Below are 27,480 nucleotides of genomic sequence, written 5' to 3' on the forward strand. Positions count from 1 at the left end.
TCGTTAGCAATCTTGCTGCTCTACTTTGGACTAATGAAAGGTTCCAGACCATTATCTGGAAGGCAACTCAATGGATAAAGCATTGCAGTAATTCAACTGGGAGGTTGCCAGAGCATGGATAACTGCAGGAATCTCTGGTTAGAAAGGGTTACAATTGGTACATCAGCCTAATCAGATAAAAGGCACAGCTGTGCCTCAAGAAACTGTACTGGATCAAGGAACAGAACACCCACAAACTACACAACTGATCCTTTTGGGAAGGGGGTGCAATCTCTCAAAAAAGGATTGAACACCACTCACCTCGTCAGACCTCCATCTTGTCTGGATTGAGTCTCACATTATTGCCCTTATTTAGTCTACTTCTGTGCCCAAGCACTGATTCAGAACATCCATCCAGTAGTGTAGTGGCAAATTCAGATGTACAGGCCCATGATCATCACAGCCACACTCCCTTCTAAGTTTATATAGCCTTCTTAGAATAATCTGGCTAGGCTTGAATACTGCTTTCTGCTTCCCTGTCAATGTCGCAATTTGACACCTCCTTTCACTCTGATTGGCTCTAATCAGGAGAAAAGGACAAGGAAGCAAGTTAGAAGATTCTTCCTAGTGGCCAATACACTCCCCTTTCATGCAGATTGGCTCATAGGATGCTGCAGACATAGGGATCCTGGCTCCCAAAAAAGGAAGGCGTCTAAGACCCCCCAAGACCCTGGATAACTACACCCCTGCATCCACCTGGAATTGATGAAAAGGAAAGACAGCACTGGGTGTCCTCTGCATATTGGTGACACCCAGTCCACATTTATGGATGACCTCAACCAGTGGCTTCCTATGGATGTTAAACAAGTGAAATAAATAGAGTCCTATGAAGCCCCACAATGTAACTACCAAGGGGCAGAGCAATAACTCTCCAGCACCACTTCTGGGCATGGCACATCAAAAGTCTGCCTATGAAAGTAATATCCAATATGGATAGGCCTCAACTGCGTCATGGATTTGCCAGATATTTTCCAGGGAATCAACCATGCAATTGACGTCTTTTCACATTGGAATTTATGCATGGAGGCTGACAGGACATGCTGTTCCATGTGTATGGTGGGGGTAGGAATGACAGGTATACCCAGAGCTTGGAAGATTACTTTTAAAAAGTAATAAATTACAGTTACAGTTACATGGCCCAAAAAAGTAGTAATTATCGTTACAATTACAATTGCTCTGAAAGTAACTAATTACTTTACTTTTTCTCAAAAGTAATCACTACAGTTACATTTCAGTTACTTTTTAAAAAAAACACCTACAAGGTGCTGGCCTTGGCTGCTGCACATCTAAGTAGATAAAGTAGGACATATAAGTAGGACTAAAAATCTAAAAGACATCTTAGTCAGGAGTGATTTCAGAGGTAACCCACATTCCAACATAAATGTCCTTCCAGGCACCAACCCACCAAAAGGACATTATCCATGTGGACGATGCATCTTTTGTAAATATAATCGAAAAACAACAGTATTTATCAATTCAGTCAACAACAAAAAATATACTCTGCGCCACTTCTCCACTTGCAACACTGCAAGGGTTGTTTATGTCATGCAGTGTAGCTGCTCGAAAATGTATGTGGGACAGACATCTAGGATGATCAAAAAACGCATTTAAGTAACCTAAGAAACAACAGAACAGGGCCCCCTCTAGTTGGACATTTTAACCAGTGCTCACATTCCATAATGGATTTGAAATTTTGGACCTTAGAAAAAGTATATGGAGAAAGTGAAGAGCTTTTATTGAGGAGGGAATTATTCTGGATACTGGAATTAAAAATGATGACACCTAGTGGCTTAAATGAAGATTTTGAACTTCTTCCCTTAATATAAAACTTTTAGAATTTACATCGGCCCCTTAAGAAGACACTTCTATCCAGGTGCTAATGTTTCCATCAAGAAAAAGGTCAAATAATTTATCCCCTCCTTAACAAGGGGTCGAGGCTAGTAGTTCCATTAAGAAAAGGTAAAATAATTTAACTCCTCCTAAACATGGGATTGGTGGTATTTTTCCGTGCATGTAGATATATATGTGCAGGCGATCCCTCTTAGCATTGTATAAGAGGATTGTTATCAGTGCAATACAGGACCAAAATTGTTCAGTTAACCATTGAAAAAGTTTATTATGTAAGTATGGATTTTGGTTGTTTTAAGAAAAATTATTTCAAACAAACTTTTTAAGAACATTGTGTTGAATTTTTTAAAAAAACATGTAAATACGTGCCTATACAGTGTATAGTTATGAAATGACATTTGGCCCCACTGTTTTAATATATTATAGCCCCTGACGAAGGCCTCTGATTACAGGCTGAAACGCGTTGGGCTTCTTTGAAAAATATTCTGCAATAAAACCAGTTTGGGCTTTTTTGAAAAAAATCTCGCAATAAAACCAGTTTTCTATAAAATACTTCAGCATTCTGGTCTTTGACCCCCTTTTTCTACATGCACATCTAAGTAACCTAAAACAACATTAAAAATAAACACACGCATACAGATGTAATAGAATAATTCTTTTTATTTATTTATTCTATTTCTATGCCCCCTTTTGGCCAAAGGCCCTCAAGGCAGCTCACAATAAAATAAAATAAACACAAATACAAAATACACATCAGAAAAGAATACAGTGCACAAAAATTCAAACCACTAAATATTAACATTGTTTAAAAAACAAGGTTCTTTACAGGCCTGGAGGTAATCTGTCCTTAAAATATAGCACTGCCACTCCAGGAATTTTAGTCCTCAAACATTGAGCAGCTGTTGTAAAGGATTTGCTCACCAACACCATCGGATTCTTGCCCGAAATCATCGTCCATAGACTTGAAGTAGAACTTGTAGCTGGGCCAGTTGAGGAGCGCCTTGAAGTCGCCCAGTGACTTATTTTATCCATAAGATAGCAATGGTGGTCTCTCCACTGGTAAGGGAGGCGGGGAGGGAGGCAGAGGCCACAGCTCAGATCTTTGCACGTCAAATCAAGTGCAATCCCCCACACACACACTCAGCCAGCAAGCATAATCTCTCTCACTTAACCACCTCCCGGACCCTGCCCTGCCACCAACTAAGGGACACTCACCCAAGCAAACATTTTCCCCTGAGATGCAAAAAAGTTAAAATACTGCAAATGCAGCACAGTAGCCAGGGAGGGTGGTGGAGGCTGCTTTATGTGCCAAGTGCAAAAACACACAGACACGTTGTCATCTTTCACGTCCACAGTTCTTTATCTCCATTCTGCTTCTGCCTCCTTCTCCTTTATACATGTTCTTGCCCTCTTGTCCTTTTCCCCTCCACTCCATTTTTTAAAACAATTGTTTTCTCCACTCCACCCTGTCTCACTCTGCACCTCCTTCCTTGTCGCCTCCTACCCACCCACAGATCATGATGATAATGAAAGTTAAAGAGGAAAACACAAAAGCAGGACTACAGCTGTACGCCAAGAAGACTAAAATAATGACAACAAAAGATTTATGTAACTTTAAAGTTGATGATGAGGACTTTGAACTTGTCAATGATTATCAATACCTTGGCACAGTCATTAACCAAAATGGAGACAATAGTCAAGAAATCAGAAGAAGGCTAGGACTGGGGAGTGCAGCTATGAGAGAACTAGAAAAGGTCTTCAAATGCAAAGATGTATCACTGAACACTAAAGTCAGGGTCATTCAGACCATGGTATTGCCAATCTCTATGTATGGATGTGAAAGTTGGACAGTGAAAAAAGTGGATAAGAGAAAAATAAACTCATTTGAAATGTGGTGTTGGAGGAGAACTTTGCGCATACCATGGACTGTGAAAAAGACAAATAATTGGGTGTTAGAACAAATTAAACCAGAACTGTCACTAGAAGCTAAAATGATGAAACTGAGATTGTCATACTTTGGACACATAATGAGAAGACATGATTCACTAGAAAAGACAATAATTGTGGGAAAAACAGAAGGGAGTAGAAAAAGAGGAAGGCCAAACAAGAGATGGATTGATTCCAAAGGAAGCCACAGACCTGAACTTACAAAATCTGAACTGGGTGGTTCATGAAAGGTGCTATTGGAGGCCTCTGATTCATAGTGTTGGCATAAGTCGTGATTGACTTGAAGGCACATAACAATGGTTTGCAACAGGAGTAAACATTCACTGGTACATGGTAATACTGGAATGTAGCTCAGCCAGTGCAGATCATAATTTTTGGAGGGCTCTTGTTTCTGCCTATCTGTACTTGTCATCAGAAGAACGTTGCTTGATGTCTTGACCCGCTGTTGTTGCCACCTTTATGGACTGTATTGGGAAATTTTGGCTAAGTAGCTTCATAACTGCACTGACTTTTCCCCACCACCACCCTGATCACAAACAAGGGCTGCTAGCTGTTTCTATAACTAGTTTTGGTTCACCCTGATGCTTCTGCATCTGATGCTTTACACAGGAGGAATCAAATGGGATACACACACAACCCAAACTCAGCTGGGTTGCACCATTTATTTATCAAATATATGTCCCACCCTTCCTCCTAAAGGGCAGCAAACAACAAGCAATAAAAGCATACCAACATCTTACAAACAATTCCAATAGAGATGCAGACTGGGATAAAGGTCTCTGCCTAAAAGGCTTAAAAGCTGTACAAGCTCTTAGGAACAAGGTTCCACCTAGAGTGTCCAATGCCTTACAAACAAATAATTTTTCATAGAAAGAGTCAATTTAAATTTACCCATTCCATTTCCCCCCGCCCCTGTGCTCCTTGCTTGTATGATGTTTGGAAGAAGCAGAGTTAAAGATAAGTGACCCAACTTTGCCAGAATGACTCATTTTTGGCCAGAGCTGTTTCAAACTCATAAGAACATAAGAAGAGCCTGCTGGATCAGGCCAGTGGCCCATCTAGTCCAGCATCCTGTTCTCACAGTGGCCAACCAGGTGCCTGGGGGAAGTGGCAAATGTAACGCCAATCTTCAAAAAGGGATCCAGAGGGGATCCAGAGGGGAACTCAGTTCGATTAATCTGGATTTATGCACAGTGATTAAAACAGCGCATTTCTAAACACAGGGATCATACACAGTTATGAAAAAAAAGCATGTTAGTGTGCATGCCTCTTCCTTTCTCCCAAAGCCATAGTGTCAGGGGCTGCTGTTGCTAACCTTACGCACTTGACAGTCTCATAACTGCTCTGTGGTGACTCTTAGCTCTCACAAACAAGACTAAAACAACAAGTGACAATTCATGAGAATAATATAGCATGTGTTTATTTTATTTTACTGCAAAATTTCTACTTCACCTTTCCCATACAAGTCTTCAAGAAGGCGTACAAAATGCAGTGAAATTTAAAACAATGGGTGGTATCCAATACTGGTCATATTCAGGGCAGACCTATTGAAGTTCATAGATATGAAGTTCACAGAACTTTGGTCTATTAATTTAAATGGGTCTATTCTGAGTAGGACTAGTATTGGATACAATACCCTGAGACTAAGACAACAATGCAAAAAGCAATATAGAACAAAAACTAGCAGAACCACATGGATTTTAAAAGGGAGGGAGGCGACAGGCACGAGGGGGGAGGCAGCGACAGGCACGAGGGGGGAGGCAGCGACAGGCACGAGGGGGGAGGCAGCGACAGGCACGAGGGGGGAGGCAGCGACAGGCACGAGGGGGGAGGCAGCGACAGGCACGAGGGGGGAGGCAGCGACAGGCACGAGGGGGGAGGCAGCGACAGGCACGAGGGGGGAGGCAGCGACAGGCACGAGGGGGGAGGCAGCGACAGGCACGAGGGGGGAGGCAGCGACAGGCACGAGGGGGAGGAGGCGGCAGGTGGGAAGGGGGCAGCAGGATGAGCGGTGGGGGCACACACACACCATGGTCACTCACCTCAGCTCTTCACCTCCATTCTGCTTCTGCCTTCTCCTTCATCCTTGCCCTCCAATGCAGTCTGGCTCTCCACTTCCTCCCTTGTGCCTCCTAACACAGAGCACAAGGGAAGAGCAACACTGCGCAGAAGCCCAGTGTGAGGCACATGTCTTTTGTACACCAATCTCAGGAGCAGATTTCCCCTGTCCCCCCCCCCAAGTAACATCCAAATGTAATGCTGGGAACATTACAGTTACAGCTGAAAAGTAATGAAATTACCACTTGTTCTGTTACAAGCAAAATGTAACGAAGTTACGCACTCGTTACATAAAAAAAGAGTTACTTCCAAGCTCTGGGTATACCCTTCTTCTCTACATGATGAACCATACCAGGCCAAAGATATCACTGCTGCATTGCTGAGAAAGAGCATTCAAAAGCTCGTTGGTGTATACTGTGGTAGTTCATCTTCTGATGGTGGTAGGCTGGGCAGATCATGTAAGACCAGTACTTTCAATCACTGTGCTAGCTATCAATTAGCTTCTGAGTACTGTATATAAAGTTTTAAGTAACACTTGTCCCGCATACCGTTAGATAAACTCTTCCCTTAAAAAAAATTAAGGCTGAAATCCTGCTAACACATGTATTCAACGGGATTTACTTCTGAATCATGCATAGCATTATCTTATAAAGATGGCTGAGATCGCTTCATTAAAATTATAATCCATGCACTAGGTTATAAATCAATGAGTACTAAGATGTTCTTTGGACTGGTGCCACAAGTATGGAACTCCTTTCCAAGAGACAACTACCAAAGCCCAATTCTTCAGATTTTTCCCTCAGACACTGCAACATGTTTTTGCTTATGAAGGTTTTTAAAAAATGAACAAAAGCTGCATTTTTTACAAAACAATTAAATGCTTTGAAATTGGTTTTAAATTGAGATATTCATTCTGAATGTTGTTTTTATTTTTTGGATCTATTCTAAATTGCTAATTATTTCTTTTTATCAATTGTAAGCCATACCGCATTCTTGCAAATAGGGTGGAAGGAACTGTAATATATAAGTAAATAAATAAAGCGTAGTAAATGGAAATCTGACTGATAATGATCTGTGTAGGTGGCATTACATTTTCCCTCCAGCGTTAATAAGCAGTTCTTAACTTGCAAGCACAGATTGTCTCTGTGGACATAGAACTGCAGTGTCAAATTGTACCTGCCTTTTGTGTATGGATAAACGCAACACCCACCTACTCCACCATTTGTTCATGTCATATCTGCATCAGCCTAAGCAGCAGCTAAGAACGGAAATGGAAACTCCTTCCAGAGATATGTTGGAGCTTGCAATAGATGACAATATGTTCTTGCACATCGTTCCATTAAAATATCAAAGGGTTGGTGTAACATTTTGTTCTTTTGATGCAATTTTTTCTCCAATGCATGTTTTCTCTTTGTCAGTTTGTAATTTGGCATTGGAACTGCTGCTAGGTAGAAAAAGAAGAAAAAACAGTCGCCTTTTAGATCTCTCCACACATTCATTGTGCTTGTGGATTACAGCCTATGTCCTTAAAGAAACTGCATTAATTACTATGATAACGATTGTTAGAGCTTACCATCAGCATCAGAATTATTTCTCTTCAAAATTTACAAAAGTATTGTGTTATCTTTAATAATAAGTTTGTCATGGCATGCGGTGTCAAGAATTCAAATGTTCTCACCAGGGAGCCAGCTGCCAAGCCCAGGGCAATGGATCCTGGCCAGTCACAATCTGTGCCTCCCTTACCAGGGCTGAGTTAAACCAACACCAACCCTGCAAGGTAGATAGACTTCCACCACCCCTTAAACCTGGTCACCTGCTCTGGGCCAAGGGGAAACCAAAGTGCCAGAAATAGACCTGCCAAGAATTCAAAAAGACCAGAGCCAAGGATGCACTCTTTGTCTTGGAGCCTTAAGGCAAAATACCCAACTATATGGTAGTCTGTGGCTAAATGGCCAAGGTGCTGGATTTAGAGCCACTTTCCCCCTGAAATGAACACATACTGGTAAATAAGAGATAGCTTTATTAAAATAAATATGAGTGCAAAAATGTAACAGCAAAACAATTCCTTAAACCAAACACCTCAAGGGTTGGGTAAAATACAAAATGCAGAGAGTTCAAGTCACAGACAAAAATAACAAATCTGTCTATCCTATTCTGTATTCACACATTATAGGAAGATAGGCTGAATAACTCCATGGTTCCACCTCTCCCTCAAAATGTATAGCTTGGATAGCAGATGGAAGATGGAACCCCAACATCAGGTAACACCAAGGAACATTGGGGAACAAAGAAGCAGAATCTTAGTTCTGCTTCTTTAGGAAAAAACCCAGCAACAGTCAGCTTTCTGATGATGAAATCTTCCAGAGCCTTCACATCTGATGGCCACATGCTTCTCCAACCTTCTCAGGCCTATGGCCGTGAGGTACCCATTTCAGGCTGATAAGCAGGTGTTCTTACTCATTGCCTAATTAACTGAGTTCAGCTGTGAAAACCTACATTGTCATGGCCTTCCAGAGGCCCTAATTCAGGCAAGATGTTCCCCCCACAATTCCTTGCCACAGAACCATTTTAGTTAATAGCCTTGCAAACCAGGTGTTCTTGACATGTGGTTCTTATGGCAAGTTCCTACTTCATGAAATGCATGAAGTGGACAGTGGCAACTTTTTTCTCTATCCTCTCTTTTTCTCTGTTAGACTGGATTTTTAAATTTGTTTTTAATATTTATATTCTCATCATATTGTGAGCCGCTTTGGGAAGACTTAGGCCTTGAAAAGAGATATTTAGATCAGTGGTTCCCAAACTTTCCCCCCCATGAACCACTTGAAAACTGTTGAGGGTCTTGGCAGACCTAATGTTGTTTCTGCATCTTTTAGCAATTGTAATGTGCTATGCTAGAGGCTTTATTATTTTTATTATATTTCATTGCTTCTTTTCTTTCTTATATATTGCATTTTATTGTATTACAATTTGGAATGCAATAAAATACAATATAAGAAAGAAAAGAAGCAATAAAATGCAATTAAAAATCTATGTGAATATATAATGTAATGGATGTGCCATTCCAGTCTCCAACCACAAATCCACAGACACACCACGGAATGAAGCTTGCAAACCACTGGTGGTCCACGGACCACAGTTTGGAAACCCCTGATCTAGGTCATCTCCAGACTGTAGGTATTTTGCAGGAGAATTTCAGTCACGTATGGAAATATAGATTTGGTCAATTAAAGTGTTCTGGTGCAACAAATTCACTTTTAAAAAAAGGAAAGTGATGGTGAAATAAACCAAACAGTGTGGGATAAATGAATGATTGACAGGAAGACATATAATCTCTGTAGAAGCAAATAATGATGAACACTTGCTGTAGGAGAAAGAGAGAGAAATCCTCCAGTGCTTGGAATGAACCAGTTCAGTTGAACAAAGTTCACTGAGCTAGTTAAAAATCGCTGAACTATAGCTGAAAGTAGTTTTCAGGTGTTTCAAGTTCTTGTGTCCAGGAGATGGGAAGACGGCCTGTTCTGGATGGGGCTGCACTGCCCTGGAAGGAGCAGGTTTGTAGCTTGGGGGTACTACCAGCATTGTCAGTGGAGGCTCAAGTGGCCACCGTGGCTAGGAGAGCCTATTTCCAGCTATGGCTGATTCACCCCTTTTGGAGAAAGATGACTTGGCAACAATACTCCATGCTCTGGTAACTTCCAGATTGGATTATTGCAATGCACTCTACATGGGGCTGTCCTTGAAAATGATTCAGAAACTTCAGCTGGTCCAAAATGCAGCAGCCAGATTTCTGGCTGGGGTTGCTTTTAGAACTCATATAGCCCCTGTTCTAAAACAGTCAAATTGGTTCCAGTTTGTTTCCAGGCCCAACTAAGTTGCTCGTGTTAGTGTTTAAAACCCTAAACTCCAAATATCTCAGAGACTGTCTCCTTCCCTACAAACCCTCTCAGATGTTAAGATAATCAGAGGGGACCTTCTTGGTAGTTCCACCACCCTCAAAGGTTTGGGGGATGGTGGCCCAGGAGAGGACTTTCTCTTTTGGCAGCCCCTAAGATGTGGAATTCCCTCCCTACATAGGTGCATCTGGCACCTTTGCTATACAGTTGTTGGTGAATGCTAAAGACACATCTCTTTAACATGGCCTTCTGCACCTGAGATGTGTGTTTTCAGGACCCACGCTACACCTGTGAATGTAATGTGTTTTAATGGTTCTTAATATTGTGTTTTAAATTGCTGTAACCCACCCTGGGACATAATGGTGAAGGGTGAGCAATAATTTATTATTATTGTTGTTGGGTGAACTAAAAGAGAATTAAGTTTGTTTGGGGGTAGAATTTTGAATGATTTCAATTTCATCCTCATGTTCATTCTCTTCCCCCCACCCCCAAGCAGGAGGCCTGGAGTCTTAGCTTTAATTTTTTTTAAAAAAAAAGTTAGTAAATCAAACTTTCTTTCTAGAAGCAAAACATGGAAGTAACATAAAGCTTATTAAGCAGTTACAGAGGGGCTGCTGTTCCTAAGGACACTTAGTTACTTAATCACTGCTGCTAAGCAATCAGAAGGAAGAAATGGAGCCATTTCCTGTATTTTCCTGCTGAAGAGATTTACTTCTTTAGGCATAAGCAGTTTGCGGTCAGAAGTACAGGTGCAGGAACAAAACAATTATGCTTTGTTCCTTTAAGAGCTTTGTGGCTGGCACAAATTAGAGAGGGTAAGCCTCCCCTTTTAGTGTGGAAATACAATTATGGGGTAACATGTCTTTGTGGAGCTGGTGTAACGGAATCTGTTGAACATGTTCTACTGTCTTGTAATTTGTACAGTGAATGCAGAAAGAAGCTAATTTTCTCTCTATTAACTGCTTTGCCTAGGAGTATTTCTGCAAATTTGGTGTTGATCTGTTTAAGGGATGTGTCATCTTCTGTTAACAAAAGCATTGCAAAGTTGTTGTTTTTAATCACAATGCAAATTAGGAAAAAATGCTGCCATTCTGACTGAGGAACTACTTAATTTGTATTTATCTGGTTTGTAGTAATTTTCAGCAGTTGTGTTTTATATGTATTTTAATTTTTGTGGCTTTTTATACTAATTTTAATATTTTGGTCTGTGACCATAATAAATTATTCATTCAATCAATTATGGGGAAAGCTTCATCTACTGACATTCTGTCTGTCGCACATCTTATTACTTGTGTGTAGCTCCTGATTTACATTTAGACCCCATACTTCAGCACAACTAACTTTCTGAATGCTGAATTTTTTATGCCAAGGAACTTTTTATGAACTAAGAAGTTAATTTGGATTAACTTGAGCTGAACAGGTTCATTTTGTAAAAGGGTTAACTTGAACTGGAAGTAGGTCCTTTTTAAAACAAAACTTTTCAAGCACTGTCTTCATGCATCTCATGGCATCTCACAGAGTAATAACTTGCCATAACGATTGCTTAATAAAGAGTGGGCATTGTATAAACCCCACGTAAGCTTTGGGCAAGCAAATCAGGATGAATGTTCAATAAATAGGTCATCTGGAGGAGCCCTTAGAGAAATAAAATAAACTTAAGTCGACAAGATTCAGTCACAAGCCAATAGGTGTATATAGGTGGGACCAGCTACACCAAACTCTTGCAGGCTGCTCACAATTCAAAATGGTTATGGATAAGATAATTAAGAGCAACAGAGTAATCTTACAGTGACCTTACATGTGTCCCAGCCAACAGAACTCTAGTGCAAGTAGAAGGCACTCCTGTTCATGCAAGGGGGAGTTTCCATTCCCTAATTGCCACAGCTTCCACCCCATATGCTACATTGAACATAATTCTGTAAGGCCCTTCAGTCCTATGGAGCGGCCTTTGCGTGGTGCACAGGGCTGCAGTGGGGAGAAGAAAGTAAGAAAGCACTGCTCCAGAAGCAGAACTCCAGTTGTAGTTCTTAAGATCCAAGTGACTGGTTACAATCCTGTTCACAGTTAAGCTGCTTAAATGCCACTGAAGTCAATGGAGTTTTAAGCAGACTAAGTAGAGTGGGACTGCATCCTTGAATAATGTATATTTTGAACTATCATACTGGTTGCAGGCTTGTGTTCTGATAGAGGTTTTGAGATTCCAAACGACTTATATTTAACAACATGAGATATCCATGTTGCAGGTGGGGAATTCAACAATATGGTGTAATGGGTTATTTTCTAACCTTCCTAACCTGTGGCACATACCCATAATGGCAGGATGCAATTTCTTTTAAGTGTGAGAGGTGGACGTAGGTTTTTCTAAGTGGACTCTGTCTCCTGTGGCCACTTTGTTCCTTCCACTAAGGTTGATTTAGTCCATAGACACTCTCACCTCCAGGTTATTGATTTTGGCTGACATTTGATTCAACCTGTTAGCAGTTCTCTGAATCATCTAAAAGAATGGGAAGAAATAACCACTCCATTAACTTCCTCTTCAGCTCATAATGGCCACAGGTGGAGTTTACAAAAGGCTTATTGCAAAGGGGAAACACTCTGATAAGAAAACTATTCCCTGTAATTGTCCCACACATCTGTAGATTTGATATTGGAATCTAGGAATGTGTACTATACCTTTTCCCCATCCTTACTTTATACTCAAGAGCTGAGTATTTTGATACTGACTTCTAAAAAATACATGATTATGGATCGTAGGCATTTTATTTTATTCAGTCCTGCCAAAGAAGATTTAGCAACAGATTTATTTCAATTTGTGTATGTTATTTAAATAGTTTTTCATCAATTAAAATAAGCAAGGGAATATATGCAACTACATATTTACATAAGCCATATCTTCCAAGAAAAGTCTAAAGAGTACATCTACACTATGGGTACAATTAAACAAAAGCCACAACTGGCTTTTTTCATATTGAAATAAATTAGACTTGTAGACATGACGAACCCCATAACAATGTTTTCAGTGGGACTTAGTCCACCAGATTGTGACCTAAGAATTCAGACTGTTTTTAAATCTGTTATGTCTTGTCAGGAAAAGGACCCTGGGAACTGTAGTTCTGTGATGTAACTATGAACTGATAATAGAATTCTCTGAATCATCACAAGGGTTCAGTTCCCAGAGTTCTTGGAGAAGCCATCACACTTAAAGTGGCTTAAAAATCATTGCTGTGTGGAGCATTAAAACTGGAGCAATATGGTGATGGCGATCGTGATTTCTTATCCACCATGAGGTCCCAGGGCAGATTACAACAATTTAAAAATACAGTGCAGTCAAGAAGCCCAAACAATCCATTCTCCAAATATTTGTTCATTTTTGTGCTTGTGAATTTATTTTGTTGACCTGTAACATCATATTCTTTCTAATGTAGTTAGCATATGTGCAATGGCATTAATTTATTTGGCTTTAGCCCGATGCTATTGGTTACAAGGTGGGAGCAACTGCTGAGTTATCTTAGAGGCACAAAAAGTTAGCATGATACCTAGTAAGCAGATACACCAGCCCAAAAGTTTAGGAGTGGGTTAAATTACTAGTGGTGTGCCCCATATTTAGATGAATCCTGAGCCAAGGTAGGGTGCTTTGGAAGGAATTTGAACCTGTCCAAGGCATAGGATCTCTACAAGACTGCATAAGTCAAAGCACTTTGTGGCACCTTTGTGATCCAGACATGAAAAACGCTGCTGACATGTGTCTACAAAAACAAATTAGGTCTCTAATGTGACCATTTAAGGAAACATGCACTGTTTGGGAGGAACTGAAACTTACAATTCTAGCTGAGCTGAAGAAAAATGCTATGATGGGGGGGTGAGAGGGAGGTCTGACTGGTTTAGCTTGTAATCAGAGGGAATAGTTTTACCAGCACTGCCCAACACCACTGCTTTGGGGGAAGGAACATCTATGCAAGCTTAAAGAAGATGACAGGATGGGGAAGAGAGAAGACAGAGGGAATGTTCTGTTGTGGCTGACAGGTCATGCTTGTAATAAGAGGGAATTCTTTTACCTGGAAAGTTGCTTCCTAACTTATTTCATACATTACACAGAAACAAACTTAGATTTGCCATCAAGCATACATTCAGCAGGGAATCATAGCCGGTCACATCTTCCTGAGAAGTATACTTGTATTATACACATTTTTCCAATGTGTGTCACTTTTACCTTTTACATTTTTAAAAAGTAGGTAGTATTTTTTACTTCTGTGTGTGCAGAAATCCCTTCTAATCATCACCAAGCAATCCTTGAAAGCTTCATCATTTGAGTATCTTCATGTAATTCATTGCAAGTATTTCAATGACCAGAAAGAAATGACAGAACTATATAGGACTGTTGTATGCAAACATCCTGAAAATGTCCAGTAAATATATGCACAGTCTGATTCTAGCAATATTTACTCATGAATAAATCCCACTTTCTTCAGTACTGCTTAATCTTAACTAACTGTACATAAGATTTCAACTTGAGCCTAATTCAGGTTTATTGCTATTGCTCTTGATTCTGGAGCCCTGTCACTGTATTAAGTTGTTTTATAGTCGTTGCTTTATAGTGTAGTGATATAGTAGCTCCTAAAAATTTTTTATTACTTAAGTTTGATCACACAGGAATAATACAGTAAAATTTATATTCCATCCTTCATGTCAGGGTAGTAATGTATTATTTCCCAGGCAAAATTACAAAGAAGCTACACTACCTTTTTAAAGAAGGTTGTAAAGGTTCAAAATAAAGTCTGAAACGGCTTAATGGCAAGAGTATGTTAGTGACATGGGTCACAAACGATGGAACAACAAATATTGAATGTGAAGGTTGATGAAGATACAGGCAGCATTCATGCAGACTTGTGGGGTACTTTTTGACCCCAGGTGCCCTTTCATTGTATAAATAATAATTAATAAATAATTTACACATAACTAGAACTTCAGGGATGTCCTTCTAGGATATTGTCACAAAGTGTCACCCATACAATGTTCCCAAATTCCAGCCAGCTACCACTTATCTTTTTCCTTCTGGAAACGGAAAAAAAAAACCCTGGGGTCCAAAAATACCCCAAGAATTTGTTGTTTGCTCAATATGCATGGAGAACAGATCAATGTATACTGCTCAGAAACATTCTACTTCCTCTGAATAAGTGTTTTTTGGCTCGTGGTGCTTTGGTAGTGTCAAGCACATTTATGGTGACAAAAAAAAGTCATTGGGGTCTAAATATACCCCAAAGTCAGCCGGTGTGATTTTTTTTTTTTTTGCTGGGTCTGCATGATGGGTAGTAGGTGGTGTAAATAACTAGACTGGATAGATAAAAGACAATGTTTAAACTAATTTGAACTTCCATTGACTTGGGATTTACGTAGTGTGAGAATGCAGCCTAAACCAATATTTTGAAAAATGTAAAGCAAATAGATAGATATTTATGTACTTTTCAAAGCCAAGAACACCAGTGAAAGTTAGATTTACAAATGGAGAGAAATGTATGAAATCCTGTAGCATTCCTGTGCATGGTTCAATGAGACTTACTCATAGGTAAGTGTGTATAGGATTGCAACCTTATTCTTTGTCCATTATCCTTATCCACATTTCCCTTTATAGTCTTCCTTTCATACCAGTCTTCATCAAATTTATGGCATTGTGTGGCTGTGGACTGCTTTTGAAGTCTTCGTTTCACTCTTTCGTTCTTCCTTTCTTTCACACAACTTATTTTATTTTACAATGTTTGTCCCACTTTGAGGCAGCTTACAGTCTTAAAAGAAACAATTTCCCAGTACTAGACCATGTTACAAAAGGATACAAATCTTTGACTGAAGCATGGACAAAGAGTTGCACAGCTCCTATTCTTAGAGTGCACCCCACTTATTTGGATAATTCCTGACTCTTCCTTATGGGCATATCATTTTCTAGAGGAGTATGGCTTCAGTGACCGGTATTTTATTTCTAGTTATAGGTATAAGTGATGCAAGATTATTTGTTTTGATTCACTTTTGTAGATTCCTACTGTAACCTCTCCCACACCCCAAACCCCTTAGTTGTATTTGTGCCAGACGACAAAGTGCTAACTTGACCTTTATTGCAATACTTTTTGTCTCCTCATGTTCCATAAACTAATAACAAATTATTATTATTATTATTATTATTATTATCTTTATTTATACCCTGCCCTTTTTCCAAACTGGAACTCAAGGCGGCTCAGTTCTCCGAGTGTAGATCCTTATGTAGCCAAAATTGCACCATCCACACACAAAAGGAAGGCATCATCAGGCTTTTGGGATTCTCTAAAACTTTTAGAAGTGCAAAAACTGTTTAGGAAAAAACATAAGGGGTTGGCTGGAACTCTGAACACCATACTGCAACATTTTGTTGCAGGTCTCACTTGTCATTCCTTGATTTTTAACTTCTCTGGACATGGAGGACAGTTTTCTCTACAGCCTTCTTCAAGGTTCATCTCAGGCCAGAGTGTTTCTCTTATTGGCCAAAGGTTTCTTTCTTTCTTCTTTTAAAGTACACGTCTATCAAGGTGATATTCCTGCTGCTTTTTGAAGCAAAGTGCAGCTTATTAGCCTCATGAGGCAATCACATAACTGTTATACTGATATTACATGCTTATATTATATCAAACTATCTAGGCATTTTTAGCAACAAAGCACCTAGAATGCATTGTCCTTTTCCCTGTGGGTCTCTGGGAAGGTGCTTCTCATATACCAGTACTAATCTTTTAAAGAGATACTACAAGAAACATTTTAGGTATTTTTATGTTTTCAGACACTTTTATCTGCTAAACTTTGCCAGATGGGTATTTTTTGTGCTGGTATAAAGGAGCAATATAGTACATGGCTTTCAGCACCTTTTGCATGCAGGAGTTCTGCATAAGAGGGCAGTGAACAAATAACCATTTGTAATAGGGTACCTGGAAGAAAGCATAAAATGTCAAGAAGAATGTTGGTAAATACGATGATGAACATAACAAATAGCAGATTACAGTATTATTCATATATGTATGTGTATATGCATATGGTTACTTTTTTCTACCCTCACCATCTCCCAAGGTCTGAGACTGAGTTACAGAACAGTTTGTCTAGATTTAATTTTTGCCAGCCACAAATTAGATATATGCTTCACGATAGGTTAAGTTTTATGGCTGTGTCAGGATTTGAACCTGGGTCCCCAATGTCCTGTACATTAGTGGCTATATACTGCATGCTGCTTGGAGTTTGCTTTACCATTTGCATAAGTCAGAGAGAAACTGAAAAGCAATAACCTTCTAGCAAATCTTCCTCACTGCTGGTTATTACCTCTGTCTTCTCACAGGTAAGTTTTTTACATGGGAAGTCACACACAGGTAAGGTGCTGACCTTTCTTGGGAAATAAATTCCAAGATGAGCCACGGAGATTTCACCCATCGCTAGCTCTTTTCACTCGAGCCATAATTAACTTGTGGAAGTCATAGACAAATTCATATAGCAGGTGTTCTGGTCCATTGTGATGTCCACCATCAAACGGAAGATGATTAAGACCAGTAGTTCCAGGGTAGACTATAAACCTAAGGCAAGGCACAGTCAGGACCACATTTAGCAATCCTACAGCTGAGGGAGAAAAAGCAGGTTATCTCCACAATGGAACAGGCGGCAGAATTTCATAGTAAGTAGTCAAGATGAAGTGCCATCCCCTGAGTATTATGTTAGGCCAGTAAAACCTGGTGCATTTTTCTGCAGCCATTGGCTTCATTTGAGGCAGCAGAGTTTCAGACGGCAGAGGCATATTTGGGAAAGTCTCTTTAGGTCCTTTCTGATCCACCAGTGCCAGCAAATCTACACAGGAGTGACCAGAAAGTGAATTCATCGCCTAAGAGCTACCGTTGTAGGAAGACTCTACATCTGAGGATTGCTGGTTCAGGGGCATGAACCATGTTGTATCCATTGGTCTTATCCAGCAGCGCTCTTCTTAGGACTTATCTTGTCCTCACTACCCTATTCATCTAAAATTGGAAATGTCTTGGTGCTGGAATTCCATTCTCCCTGATATCTACCCTGCTCTAAAAGCTTTAAAAATTGCTGTAAACTTAACTATTCTTTCCTGCCTTTTTGTTTTTTTCATCATTTCTTCTCATTCTTCCCTTTCCCTTTGACTTGGTACTTCATCTGTTCTTCCCAACTGCATTCATCCTCCATTCCCCACGAATGTGTCATTTCTACTTTGGATTGTAATTCTGCAGGCAGGGATGGTATCTGCTTCATTGGTGTGTGTGCAGGCTCTAATTACCGTTAATGCTTGATAAATGCTACTATTTCGATTACTACTAGTAGCTGCTCGGTATTAATATTTGGATCCACTTTGGAGGCATTTGAAAGCCTTCTAAAATAAAAAGGGCATGCTTTAGTTTTCTATGTCTGCAAATGATTTGCTGTTCTCCATTTCTTACTTTCTACCTCTGGTTTATTTTTTCCTGGGATCCTAAAACACCTTGCAATCTCCACAAAGTTTCTCTTTGGAGGCCTACATTCATCCTGCTATTTGTGCTCTGATGTGATCGGCAACCTGTGATTATATTCTGATTGTACTCTTGGTCACATGCGGTCAGTGGAATCAAAGAGTAACTTTGTGTTTTTGTTTAAATCCCTCCTGTTATGCTTGGTCTGCTGGTATTAGATCACAAGTTCAGCTCTGGAGTGGCACTTTGCCATAGGCAGTTCTGTTTGAGCAAGAAATCCTGCCTGTGGCACAGGACAGATCAATGCAAGCCAAACAAGAGTGATAGGAAGAATTAACACCCAAGTCATTACAGATGCACCAGAAATAAATTTTGCCTGCTTTTAAAGACCTATTTGTCGTCTCAAAGGCACTCTCAATTATTGAGGAAGGCCATAACAGAATCCAAGTGGCAGGAATGAGAACCAAGAATTTTGATAGTCACATTTACACCCTGCGCTCCTGTGGATAAAAATCCATAATGTGAACCATGGGCCTAAAACTTTTTATGCATTGCAAAATGCTCTTCAAGAAAACCAGAAAATAACTTATAAGAAGGGAATGATTTAGCATGATATCTCTCATTCTCTGGTATGATCCATTTTGCAAATGGTAAATGATGGAACATTTCTAATATCCAAACTTTCCACATTAGGTTCGCAAGTGGATGTGGCAGAAGAAATGTTGTGAGATAATTTTAGAGCATCAGTATATTTGTCTCTAGAATATTAATGCAAATGTAAAGCTGCATTGATAAACCAGGTTGTCTAGGGAACGCATGGACAGATTAAAAAGTGAGGCCAGAGTGTGACACCTACAAGAGTGGTTTCATAAGAAAAAAAATCAAGCTTTGCAGGGCTTCATTTGCAAAAACAGAAGTGGCAGGGCTAAATACTTCGGAGGCATAATGTCTGACCCAAAAGCCTGGTCTCCAAATGCTAGACTTTGGGTGCTCTTGGTACTTACCAACTGGTAAGAGAAAGGCACCCTGCCCATGTATAGATAATTTTATTATTGTTTCATATCTTCTAGGGCTATGTCCTGCCACGGGTCTCAGGTTCCAGAGCTAAGCACAGGTAAAACTTCACTCAGGCCAAACACTGGATGTCCTAATTTTTTTAAGAGTTGTGAGGAAGAAGAGTCCCAAATGGATCGTAGTCATGGTGCTGGTGGATGGGAATAACCCATTTCCTCATGCCATTTTCCTGATATAAATTGTTCCCAAAGCATCTATGTAGATTGGGAAAACAGTCTGAGGAAAAGGTTACAGTCTAAGAAAAGGTTTAAAAAATCCTCCAGATATGCAGCTCCAATCTAATTTGTGTCCTCCTCCTACATCACAGCTGTTCTTTCTTTAGTTAGGAACCATTATTATAAATCTTATGCTTCACATCTAGACTGGTATTCAGGCTCAAATTATGTTACACAGAACACTATTTTATCCCTCTTGTATTTTCTGTTAAAAAGCTAATATCACCCTAGTTTAGGCTAGCCAAGAAAAGAGCACAGATTTGCATAGAATATGCATATGGTAGAATATGTATAGATGCAAATTTATCAGTAATTATAATTTAAACAAATATAATAGCTCTTACCATAGTGAGGAAGACTGACCAGGTGACCTGTGTGATTGCTGTCCAGGCACTGCTAGCTGCTGGTGGTCAAATTCAAGGCTGCTGCTTCCCCTTCTTGCGGTTCTTCATCTTTCCACTGGACTTGGAGCAGACACTCCTTCAAATAAAGAAATGTCCTCTGTAAAGTAGGATATATGGCAGTCCTATTCTGGATAATATGTATGGGTTGTATTCAATGTAGTGCTATGGTGAACATTCTCCCCCCTCCTTCCCCTGTACACTTCCTAAATCTGTTCTTGGGGTTCCCCCCAACCCACTAAAGCAGATCTGGGGATGGTGTGGGATGTGTGGGTGCAGGGGGAAAGTCTAATTGTACAACTGAAAGCAGTTCCATTCACACAATTATTTAGTTGAATACTGTTCATAAGATCCATGTATATTCACTGTACCTTTCCCAGTGGTACAAAAAAAAAGCTTCAATGAAGTAGTTTTGCGTTTTAAAAAAACTACAGAGGAAAGAGTTAAGCAGCTTCTCTCTATCCACCCTGCCCCCTCCTTAACTCACAGCTTGTTCAGACTAATTTTGGCTTTAAAACAAGCAAAACCTATAAAACACTGAGGGAGCAAAAACAGTATTCTATGCAACCTGTAGTTTGAGCTTCAGAGAAAGAAATGATTGATATTTTGAAAGGAATTATCAGTATTTGAAAGACATTATCAATATTTTGACAGAAACTATCAATATTTTAAAAGGAATTGTCAATATTTCAAAAGAAACCATATTTTGAAATGAATTATCTATATTTTGAAAGGAAAGCAGCTTTCTGTCCTCCTCCTCCTCCTCCTCTGCTATTATAGGCTTGGTTTGCTTCCTCCCTGCCTGGAGCTTGAATTATTCAAGGGGGGGTGGCAGAGAAGGGGGAGAGAGCGAGAGCACTGTACTGCTATGAGTAAAATCAATAAAAACAATATATTCAAGGGGGGAAAATACAGTGGTGCGGGAAAGCTGCTGAAGTTCAGAGCAAACAGGGCTGCTCCTCAAAGTTTGCGAATGTGCAGACCATTGAAAACGCTGGTGCTAAATCTGAATTCAACATAAATCTTTTATCCATTCCTAATGCAGACAAGGATGTATGTCAGGTGGGCATGGCTTGGCCAAGACAGCCTCACAGGTCAGTTGGGGAGGTCTGGTGGGCTAATTAGGTCCATGGGCCAGAGGTTCCCCACCACTGATCTAAATGATACTTTTTACCACCCTTTAAACTGGAAGTGGGCAATATGGAGCCCCCAATCTCATTTTATGCAGCCACACACACACACTGCCTGAAGGTGCCCTATTCTTCCATCCCGTCAGAATGCCTTCCTCCCTGTTTATTAAAAGTTGTCTCCCTCTTTCTAGTTTCAGGACAGTGGGAAAGGGCAGTATTTTACTGATAAAAAATAACTTGGGTTTTTTTCCTGGTTGTGTAGCTTAGGTAAAAGACACACACACCCCGCTGTCTGAAAACAAATTGATGGTTTTCTGCCATGTGTATGTGTGTTTGTGTCACACTGAAAGAAAAAAAAAATATTGGCACTTCTTTCCAGAACAGTAGCAATATTTGTGTGATTTTTAAAAAAGTCATCTGTATACTTATTTGAGAGGAACACTGTTAATGGGCTCAGTTTGGGGAGCAGATTTGTGTGCATGGTGAAGGGTATCACCCCAGAAGCTGTGGAATGGAATGGAAGAAAACCTTGGTCAAAGGACTCTGGCTTATGATGGAAATGCTTGTTTGGAGGACAGAAATGTGTTTCTCTCTGGAGTGTGTGAGAAGCAGAAATGATGGCAAGGCCATAGTTGAAGTAAGACAATGCACTTCTGTGAAGAAGGTACAAGATTTGTTACTCCATGCAGCCAGCAGCACTGGGTGTCCAATCCCTGTACCCCAATAAGGCTTGGGGTCATGTCAACCCCTAAATTTTCAAACCCCATTAAACCCAATGGGGCTTTCTTTTGAATAGACCTGCACAGGATTGGGGATTCCAACCTGAGGTAGCCATGGTAAACACTGAAATAGGGCAGATTTCATTTCAGATTAGTTAATCTAGAACATTTTGGTCTCTGGTTCCATCAGTCATTGGCTCTGGCTTTGACTCTACCCACCACTGGTAAGTGGCCCCTGACAGTGTGGCCCTTGGCAGAAAAAAGTTTGCCCACCCCTGCCTTGAACCATGCCTTTCTTCTCTAGATATCATATTGAATAGCAGGGTATTGCAAGGCACATAGACTCATGACACAAATTTGCATAACATGCATATGCTAATTTATATGTATAGATGCCTCTAGACAATTTTAAATGGCGAGTGGTTTGGGTCTCACCAGTGCTATGCTTTACATTGTGCTTACTTGCCCTGTAAGCAAAGTTTAAAAAAAGAAAAAAGTGGGGAAAGGAGCAGGAGATCTAGGGTTTAGCGCAAAAGATGCAGGGCTCAGGATAGTCCAGCAGTTTCCCATACATTACCAACGTAGACTGGGGGCCACTTCCTGTGGTGCTCTGGTAACATCTAGTTGAAGGAACCATGTAGGCAGAGCCAATGCTATGACAGCATCACTTTCATTGTGGCCAAACACCATATCTGAAGGAAAGAACCATTTCATTCAGCCTGCCTCTCTGATTCCTCCATCTAAACCAGAGGTGGGAAACCTGTGACCTGTCAGATGTTGCTGGACTCCATCTCCTGTCATCCCTGGCCTTTGACCATGCTGGCTGGGGCTGATGAGAGTTGAAATCCAGCAACATCTGGTGGGCCTCAATCTAGACATTGCCAGACTGGAATGGGAATGCACTATCATACGCTGGTTTTACACCAATGCAGTAATATACCAATTGTGCCTGTTTATAACAGGTAACAACTTTCCTAGCATCTCTTACATGGAGTCTTCTGTCTGCCTAGGAGTAACTGTATGAACAAAAAATTATTTATTTATTTATTTTATTAAATTTATTAGTCGCCCATCTGGCTAGCTGACCAGCCACTCTGGGCGACGTACAAAATAAAAACATACAAATACATTAAAACATTAAAAATTTCAACAATAATAATAAAACCTAACCCACCCCAAAAGCCTGCCTGAAGAGCCAGGTCTTCAAGGCCTGGCAGAAGCTCATCATAGAGGGGGCATGGCGGAGATCATTTGGGAGGGAATTCCACAAAGTGGGGGCCACAACTGAAAAAGCCCTCTCCCTAGTTCTCACCAGTCTAGCTGTTTTAACTGGTGGGATAGAGAGAAAGCCTTTTGAGGCTGATCTTGTTGAGCAGCAGCCCTGATGATGTTGGAGGCGCTCCTTCAGATAGACTGGGCCGAAACCGTATAGGGTTTTAAAGGTCAGAACCAACACCTTGAATTGGGCCTGGAAAACAACCAGTAAGGCCAGACACAATGTTGCTATTTTTTGCATTATGAAACCATTATGTAACTAAACTTCAGTGAAGAATCCCCATTCTCTGTCTGCATGGTGAAGCTGAGTAATATCTGTGGGAAGTCTGGAAAGAGGCTTAAAGTGAGTTCTCATGTGAGAAGCAGGGAGAGAGAAAACGAGAAAGCTCTGCTTTCATATGTATCCCCCGACTTGCAGGACTATCTGTCATGTCTAATGTGATTGGGAAAGGACAGCTGAGGAAACGAGCAAAGTAAATTCACTAGACTTGGGGCCAACTCAATAAGCCACTTACCCATCACTGATGAAGGGTCAGCCGCTGACCCATCACTGATGATGCTGGACAGGGGTTTGAGGGGCATTTATTGAGAAATGAATGATCCAGGGAAATGTTTCTTTGCAAGACTTCCTTTTAAAATGTAAGGCAGATGGTGAGACTATACCATGGGGATATATTATGGCTGGTAAACAGACTGGAAACGGCATGCAGCCCTGAAAGCTAACTTCAAACAATTCAGTCCCTGAGCTAGAAATGTGAAATTCAGCATTACTTGGAAGATAAATAGATAGATATGCATTGAAATATACTCTGTGAACACCATTATGGATTGGGTTTGCTGCAGCAAAGAAAGGTACAGAGCACTTTTAAAAAACATAATATAGGAATGCCCACAATACATTCCACAAACACACTGGATAAAAACTTTTTTTGATCTCTCCAAACTGAGTGAGTGGTTGGTAAAATGGCAAATGCAATTCAAGGTAAACTGTATAATGATGCATGCCAGGGCAAAAAAACCCCTTAATTTCACATATGTGCTCATGGTGTATGAACTGGCACTGTCTGTTCAGAAATGAGACCATAGGGTTGTAGTGGATAACTCAATGGAGATGTTGGCACAGTGTGCAGCAGCTGTGGAAAAGGCAAATTCCATGCTAGAGAAAGGAACTGAAAATAATAATACTGATATCATGCTGTTAGACAAATCTATGGTGCAACCGCATTTGGAATATTATGTACAGTTCTGGTCGCCTCACCTGAAAAAAGAATTGTAGAATTGGAAAAGGTTTAGAAAAGGGCAACCAAAATGATGAAGGGAATGGAGCAACACCCCTATGAGAAAAGGTTAGAGAAAAGGCAAGTAAGCAGTGATATGATAGAAGTGATATAATATTATGAATGGCATGGAGAGTGTGGATTTTTCTCCCTCTCTCATAACGTTAGAACTGTGGACATCCAATGAAGCTGAATGTTGGATGATTCAGGACGGACAAAAGAAAATACTTCTTCACACAGCACATAGTTAAATTATGGAATTCGTTCCCACAGAAGGTAGTAATGGCCACCAACTTGGATGGCTTTAAAAGAGGACTAGATAAATTCATGGAGGATAAGACTATCAGTTGTTATTAGCTATGATGGCTATGCTCTGTCTCCATGGTCGGAGGCAGTTTGCTTTTGAATACCAGTTGCTGGAACCCAGAAGAGGGGGGAGTAATTTTGTGTTCAAGTCCTGCTTGTAGGTTTCCCATGAGCAACTGGCTGGCCACTGTAAGAACAGGATGCTGGACTAGATGGGCCATTTGCCTGATCTAGCAGGCTCTTCTTACATTCTTATCTGTTAATTCAAGGAGTCTTCAAGACATTCAAGCCTCTTCCTCACACCCGGAAAATAAAAAATGATACCAAATGCTCAAGTAAGTTCAGAAAGAACTTGCTATGTTTTGCTAGTAGAGAATTTTTTTACTCTGGACCCAGAGACCAGACTGAATAAAAGTCAATTTGGTTCCAAATGAACAACAGTATGAATGGTGGGTGGGTGCTGCAGAACCTTATAGAAAAGAAAATAATCATAGAATCATAGAATAGTAGAGTTGGAAGGGGCCTATAAGGCCATCGAGTCCAACCCCCTGCTCAATGCAGGAATCTAAATTAAAGCATACCCAATAGGTGGCTGTCCAGCTGCCTCTTGAATACCTTCAGTGTTGGAAAGCCCACCACCTCCCTTGGTAATTGGTTCCATTGTCGTACTACTCTAACAGTCAAGACATTTTTCCTGATGGTCAGTTGTTATCTGGCTTCCTGTAACTTGAGCCCATTAGTCCGTGTCCTGCACTATGGAATGATCGAAAAAAGATCCTGGCCCTCCTCTGTGTGACAGCCTTTCAAGTACTTGTAGAGTGCTGTCATATCTCCACTCAGTCTTCTCTTCTCTTCTCTCCTCTTCTCAAGGCTAAACATGCCCAGTTCTTTCAGACGCTCCTCATAGGGCTTTGTTTCCAGTCCCCTGATCATCCTCACTGCCCTCCTTTGAACCCGTTCCAGTTTGTCTGCATCCTTCTTAAAGTGTGGTGTCCGGAAAAAAGGGGGGTCAGAAAAACCAACTAATTATAAATATAATTTTTATCTAAAAAGGTTAGTTGTGCTTTTATCCAGTGTGCAAATGTAAAATAGGTTTCTTATCCAGTTTGTTACTCCATTGTTTGGGGTATTTAAGACTGTAATTAGCCTTTGTGTTCTTCTGCAAATTTGGCATTTGTATAAATAACATCAACATCTGTCTCCATACAGCCATCTTGTAGTAGTTTGATGGTTGGCTTTGCCCTTGAAGCCAACAATAGGAGAAATTTAATTGATTCAGAAACATTCTGCTGCCACACTTTCTCATTCTGTTGCAGAGAAGGGGGCATGCTCAGGGTATACCATGATTTCTAGCTTCTCGTGTATTTTTAAAGTAGTTGTGACAATGCTCCAGGTCATTGTTTTAAAAATGTGTTCGAAGGGGCCGTGGCTTTTCCCAAAACTTTTCAAGAGTTGCTCAATGAAAAGATAATTAATGGCAGATAGAATGCACACTTTCGTAAACAGCAAATAGAACATAACTTGACCAATTCATCAAACAACAATATTTTCCAGTATTTAGAGACAATCTCATATATTCAGCCTTGTTTTCCTATCTAACTATCCAATTTTTAATTGACTTCCTCATAATGCCATTTGTTTCTCTGTGTAGTTTAATAAAGGGGCTCATTCAGTTATGTCTTAAATTTAGAGTTCTGATATGCTTAGTTTATCCATGAAGACTTTCAATTTATGTGTGATTGTAGTGGAATAATCATGTGCCATACCTTCAGAAGTGAAAGAAGGGCAGCATGAAAGAAGGCCAGAAAAAAGCAAAGTTGGAAATTAACATCAAGCTGATAACAGAAGAGACGGTTTTTAAAAATATGATTATATTGTCCAATGCATTTTGACAAGTATCTTCATTGGGGACATAAATAAATAATCAGTACACAAAAATGAACTAGCTTATGATGCACTGGACTTGATTACTCTGAGTACAGTAGGGCCCCACTCATGGCGGGTTACGTTCCGGACCCCCACTGAAAAGCAAAAACCGCTGAAAAGCAGAACTCATTGAATAGAATGGTGCTCGACACCCGAAAACCACCGTAAAAGCAGAACAAGCACCATATGAGTGGGGCTTTAGTCTAATTGCATCTAATTGAGACTGCCGCATTAACAAAGCACTGTAAAGCAAATCGCCATAAAGCGAGGCCCTGCTGTACACTTGGAGAATATAATCCAGAAGAAGGAGGCTTTTAATAAATGAAATAAAGTAATAAATAAGTAGTATCTATCTCATTTTAAGTGTGGAAGGTTGTTTGAAAATCATTCATTTATCAATATCTTCATCAAGGGAATCCAATGTCTGAAGCCTAACTGTGGAAAGTGCTGAGTGGGAGCCCTGTTACCTAGTTGGTCATCCAGAAGATTTACAATATGATTTTAAACAAGGTTCTTAGCCTTTGAGAGTTTGGTGGAGGGGTCTGTTACTTCCTCTAAGGGCCGGGTATCTCACATTTTCATAATTTTGTTGGAACTGACATTCTCCTCCACTTGCAGTAAAGGCATTAATGGGAAGCTGGTTTGGGAGTGGAGATGGATCAAAATGTCTGGAATCATTTTTGCACATCCAAATGACTACAAGTATTAAGGAAAATTCCCTTAAAAAGCTGCACTGGTGGTATTGCACCCTGGTACGAATGTCATGGATTTTACACCCAGACACAAACACAAAACACATATTTAGAAATGAATCTACAAACACATCTATACAAAGGAATCTACCGTTCCCTTCAGGCATTCTCCTCCACATTATTATAGTTACAGGGGGGGGGCACACCTGCTCCCCCAC

At 40.3% G+C, this 27,480-nt stretch overlaps 1 protein-coding gene and 1 long non-coding RNA gene across 4 annotated transcripts in view; one reads left to right on the forward strand and one right to left on the reverse strand.

Annotated features, from left to right (window-relative positions):
- Nucleotides 1–27,480, forward strand: part of ADGRB3 (adhesion G protein-coupled receptor B3) — a 784,090-nt gene that overhangs the window by 499,196 nt on the left and 257,414 nt on the right. The gene's annotated exons all lie outside the window — the stretch shown is intronic.
- Nucleotides 19,887–27,480, reverse strand: part of LOC133383078 (uncharacterized) — a 48,195-nt gene continuing 40,601 nt past the window's right edge. Inside the window, exon 3 of the long non-coding RNA XR_009762165.1 lies at nucleotides 19,887–20,016. This is a non-coding gene — a long non-coding RNA (uncharacterized LOC133383078). The remainder of the gene's footprint in view (nucleotides 20,017–27,480) is intronic.

Source organism: Rhineura floridana, chromosome 4 (genome assembly GCF_030035675.1).
Source record: "Rhineura floridana isolate rRhiFlo1 chromosome 4, rRhiFlo1.hap2, whole genome shotgun sequence".
NCBI classification, from domain to species: domain Eukaryota; kingdom Metazoa; phylum Chordata; class Lepidosauria; order Squamata; family Rhineuridae; genus Rhineura; species Rhineura floridana.